Below are 6000 nucleotides of genomic sequence, written 5' to 3' on the forward strand. Positions count from 1 at the left end.
TTTGTTCAACTACTCCTAATTTTCCACAGTTTCATCACATAACTTTAAGTTTAATTCCACGATAGTTGTTACAATTTTGAATATCTCATTTATTTTTGTATATAAGTATTAAAATATTTTTCCCCCATTAATTTGTCATTTTCTTAGTTTTTATAATTGTGTTAAATAAATTAGTTAATCATATAATTTCATTATCACTTAAGCATTCCAAATTTCAATTGAGATATTATCCAGTACTATAGCTTTTCATTTTTTTTTTTAGTGCAAACTTAACTTCGTTAACTCTAATCTTCGAATAAATCTCATATTTTTAGTTTTTTCTTCATTCGTCAATTCTAAGTTTAAGCCTTTTATTTGACTTTCATCAAATAGCTTACTAAAGTAACTTTGTTTACGTCTTCTTACTTAACCAAGACAAGATCATCCGCACTTTTTATACATTTTATATTACCTAAGTCCTTATTTTTTTCTTTCTCTGGCTCTAGAAAATTTAAATATATCTATTTACCCTTCTTTTGTATCTAATATATCATACAAATTATTTTAATCATCAATGTTTAACTTCACTAACGACCTTTTTTGCATCTTTTCTCGTCTCTTTATACTTTTCAAAATTATCCATGTTTCTACATTTTTGTCATGTTTTATACAAAATTATTTTTGTCTTTATGACTTTTTGAATATCTTGATCTCACCATCAACTTTCTTTTTAATTCGAGAATTGTTGTGTTTTTGTGGCTCATATATTTGACAGATTGCATAAACAAGGAAGAAGACAGTGGAAAATCACATCTGCTGAGGAGCAGCAAGGAAACAGCCAACCTTTTGGCTCCAGAATTCAGACAATTTACATTTTATCTGAAACAGTAAACTATTTGGCTCAAACAGTCGACGGTTTGGCTCGGGACTGCCAGCGCAAATTTCAAATTTTGAATATTTGGAAGTTAATGCAGTTGAGTTTCTGGGGAAACCTCTGAGGAGTCTTATATATACATAGTATATGTTATGTATGGCGAGTTAAGTGTGGTTGAGAGCATTATTGAGAGGGTTCTTGTATTGTTCTTGTAATTTACACAAGAAGAAAGTGAATCCTTACTGTTTGCTCCCATAGATATAGGCATCGTCGAATCACGTAATTCTTTGTGTCTTTGTGATTGTTATTGCTTTAATTTACTTATTGTGGTTTTGGTTTATTTTTGTATATTCACCATTAGATTGCTGCAGTGTGTGTTTGATTCTTTACAAATATATATATATATATATATATATATATATATATATATATATTCTGCTGTGCATATTTGGGGGTTTTTACACAATAATTGGTATCAGAGCATTGTTGTAATGGCCTTTGGATTTTCATCCATGAAATTTGATGTTGTCAAGTTTGATGGAATCGGGAATTTCGGTTTGTGGCAAAGAAGGGTGAAGGATCTCTTGGTGCAGCAAGAGATGGTGAAGGCATTGTATGGAATTCAACTAGAAAGTATAGATGAAGCAACATGGAATGAATTGGAGGCAAAGGCAGCAGTATCAACCATCTGTTTGTGATTGGATGATGACGTGTTGTATCACGTCATGAATGAGGATTCTTTGGCAGCAGTTTGGCGTAAACTGGAAAGCCGGTATATGTCTAACTCTTTATCAAACAAACTCTTTCTTAAGAAAAGGCTATATTGGCTTAAGATGGTGGAGAGTTTGGATTTAAACCAGCATATCAACATTTTCAATCAGATTGTGAGTGATTTGGTGCGTGTTGATGTAAATTTCGAGGAGGAAGACAAGGCATCAAACTTATGATAACTTGGTTACCATTCTTACATGGGGGCAAGGAAAGCCTGAATTTGGAAGAGGTGACAAGCGCATTGCTCGGTTTTCATCGAAGAAAAATGGCCAGCGATGATGTTTTACATTGTGAAGGGCTTGTGGTGAAAAGTAACCAAGAACATGGAGCGGATCTCGGTTGCAGTCCAGGAAGAAGAAGGACATGAAGTGTTTTAGGTGCAGTAAAATTAGGCACATAAGACAGGAATGTTTGGAGTGGAAGAATGAGAATGCTGAAAATCAGCAAGGTTCATCAAAGTTTGCAAATGTAGTGGAAGGAGACTCGAAAAGTAGTGATGGTGATATACTATGTGTTTCATTGGGTTCGGAGTGTCTCACAGATGATTCTTGGATCCTAATTATTGCATCTTCAACTGTATCGGGGTTGATGGTAGAAACTGAAGTTGCCATAGGCAAGTTCAAGTAGTGTTGCTTGGACTTTGTGTTTGTACATCTCCAAGTGCTAGAAGGGAGATTGACCTAACCTAACATTCCAAGGTCAAGGTGGAGCAACGAGTTATGTTTTCAGGTTCTCCTAAGGGGCATATACTCGCCGAGGTGGAGATTTTTGTGTTTTTGTGGCTTATATACTTAATGGATTGCATAAATAAGGAAGAAGACATATTGGAAAATCACATGTCTTGAGGAGCAGCAGGGAAATAGTCAACTATTTGGCTCCAGAATTCAGACAATTTACATTCTGTCTGAAATAGTCAACTATTTGTGTAGAAATCCGAACTTGAAAAATAAAATAAAATAAATATAAAAGATAGAAATAAAGGAAAATAAAAGAGAAGGAAAGAATTTAAGTGGCAGGGCCAAAAACCGTCGACAGTTTCATAGAGCATGAGCAAAATCGTCGCTAGTTTTGGGTCAACAGGGCGAGTCAACCACAAAATCATCAACGGTTTTGTGAATACGGGGAAAATCGTCGACGTTTTTCTCCTGGGTGCTCACTTATAAATAGAAGTGAGCTCATTTTTTTTAGGAAATTCAAAATCCTCTCTTTTGAGCTCTGCTAGGGTTTTGGGGTTTCTTCACTATAAGACTCCTACTGGTTCCCTCTTACTCCCGGTTCACTCTCTCTCCTTCCGGCTCATAGGATCTCGTGTTTCTAACGGTTTAAAAAGCAAGGGTTTTAGGTTTTTCCGTCCATTTTGGTTTCTTTTTCAAAATCAGGCAAGGGGATTAAGTTCAGTCAGCTTTTTAACGAATTTGAACCGTTTGCAATGTTTTTGGTGTAAGTATACTTATGTTTTCGGTGGATGCTTCGAAAACAGACCGTTCGAAAAGAACCTTTTTCAAACCTAGGATATATGTTATGTTATTTTAAGTAAAACGAACAGTGGGAAGCTTATTTTTATCTTCTAAATCGAATATATTATGATTTCTTGGTTTCTACGGGCTATGTTCAAATATTGAAACTTGTGTGGCAGGTGAATGACATGTAGGTATTATTTTATAACTAAAAAGGGGAAGGTTTGTGAAATACTGGAACTATTTATGAAAACACGGGGATTTATTATGACGGTCGCGAGCGTCGAGTTTTGATATAGCGGTTGTAAGCCGAGTTTTATATGACGGCCGCAAGGGCCGGGATTATGTTTAAGGCCGCGAGGGCCAAGATTATATTTAATGGTCATGAGCCTAGTTTTATATGACGGCCGAAGGCAAAAAGTTATTAAATGACAGACTTTATAGGAAATGAGTTTGAAATACAATTTTTATTACTTAAATTGCATGATATGCTTTACAAACCCTGAGGACCAGTTATGTTATGAGCACGGTACCGTCGTTAGGGATTCATTATGTGGTCATGTGCGCCCACACTATTCTAGATAGAAGTGTAGGGTGGTTTCAACCGATTAGCCTCGGTAGAGGGTGTACCTTCCTTGGAAGCCCAGACTTTCAGGATGTGGTAGGGCAATCGGAACGATGCAAGTAAGTTGCGGATGCCTGCGTAGTGGGAGTTAGATGCAGATGAATGTTTGACTTAGTCTGGGTTGATCACCCCAGGCTTAGTCCAGCCTTCGGGCCGTACAACCCGTACCATAGGGGAAGTAAATGGTGTTAGTCCCAGGGAATGTCTTTTATGCATATCTATAGATTTATGTAAATGATGTTATGTAATTACTGAACTGTTTATATCAGGAAAATGAGACAAGCATTTTTAACTGTGAAAAGTAAGTACAATGTAACATGGTTATTTTCGGTTATATGAAGGATGGATGTTTTCAGTAAACACTAAATGCACGCTAATCACACATTAATGTTAACTTAATCTTCCTTACTGAGAAGTGTCTCACCGCAATACACAAATCATCTTTTCAGGACCATAACGAGGTCGAGGTTAGAGAAATCTAAGGCAGGTTGTTAGCTAGTTAGATTTTTGGTAAGTGTCAGCAAGAGCTCTATTGTATATGCATTGGGTTTGAAGCCTTGACTATGTAAAATGGTTGTATAGACTGAGATGAGTTTTGTTTTGTATTATGGATTGTAGTATGGATATATGGAAACCTTTACGAATAAAGGAAACTTAGAATTATGGTAATGTATGTTTGGAGAATGTTTCATTACTTTCGCTGTATTTATTTATGATAATGTGGCATCAGGTACACAGACGTTACTAAAGTAGCACCCCGAGCCCTCATGACAGGTCAGGGCGTTACCGATGGTATCAGAGTCTAGGATTGCTAGGTTTTACAGACTTTGACTGCAGATAATTACCAAAGTATAAGTTGAGACAATTTAAGTATAAGAGTGGGTAGGTTAAGGTAGTCTTAGTTTGGAATCTTAGAGATGGTAACCTTCTGACAATTTTTTGTGCTTTTCCTAGAATGATGATTTCACGAAAACCACGGTAAATCCATCGATAGTTTCATTTCTGGGTTAAGAGATTGGAACTTGGAAATTTAGGTGGAAATGTTAGGATTGGGTGAGTGGATGTTAGTCCCGGAGTTGTGATTTGGGGATTGATATGTTTATTTGGCTAAGTATATATAAGCATTAGAGAGTAATATGTTTTGTAGGAGGCAAATCGTCGATGATTTTCTTCAAAATAGGTTCTCTGTAATTTAGGTTTTCCGTTAACAGTTTTGGAACCCTTCACAAAAGTCGTTGACGATTTTGTGGTAGGAAGGTGTAATTGATTCTTTTTAGCTACGAACTCGTATGTTATATTATTTGTCATTCCATACTTGCATCAACCATGATAAATGTGGAATTTCTAAGTTGATTTCTATCCTATCTTCACGATGGATCCCAGAGGAAAGGAGATTAGGCTGGGGAGGATAATCATGTGGATGCCTCCAGCGAAGATGATGTTGAGGCCTCGGCAATGCTGCGCAGTATAGCACGGTAGGCTAGGAAGGAAACTCGGAGGGATTCTTGTGAGCAGGTTCAGCTAGCGGCTGATAGAGACTACACATTCTAGTAGTTTACTCGGATGAATCTGCTGGCATTTTTCGGAGGACCGAACCCGATTGTGGCTGAGGACTATGTTCAGGAGATGGAGGAGCTGTTGGGTGTGCTGGAATGCACAGAGGAATAGAAGGTATAGTTTACCACCTTTAAACTGATGGGGAAGGCAAAGAGATGGTAGAGATTGGCTAAGTTGGTGGAGGAACAGCGTCCAGAGTATGTATCTATTACCTGGAGCCGTTTCAGGGAGGTCTTCTTTAGCAGATACTTCCCTGTTGCCACCAGAGAGGCGTAGGCAAAGGAATTCCAACATCTAACACAAAGGTCCATGATTGTGCAACAGTATGTGGCTAGGTTTGTGGAGCTATCTTGTTTCGCTCCACACATGATCTTGGATGAGCCGAAGAAGGCTCAGATGTTTGAGAGAGGCTGAGGCAGGGTGTGCGATCGTAGGTGGTAGCGTTACTGATACAGAATTTCACCGAGTTGGTGGACAGGGCCATGGCGGTTGAGAACAGTATTCAGGAGGGGGAGAGAGCGGCAAACCAGAAGAAGAGGCCCTTGTCTCAGGGGTTTCAACCTAGCTCCAGCTAGAGTTTGTGAAAGCGGCCTGGTAATTTTACAGGCTAGCGATAGGAGACAAGATCTTGAGCCCCTTAGGGGAATTCTCAGTATGCTACTTGTCCCAGATGCCATAAGAAGCATTGGGGCGAGTATAAGGCTGGATCAGCTGTCTGTTACCGGTGCGATGGAGCA

Source organism: Malania oleifera, chromosome 7 (assembly GCF_029873635.1).
Source record: "Malania oleifera isolate guangnan ecotype guangnan chromosome 7, ASM2987363v1, whole genome shotgun sequence".
Taxonomy (NCBI): Eukaryota; Viridiplantae; Streptophyta; class Magnoliopsida; order Santalales; family Ximeniaceae; genus Malania; species Malania oleifera.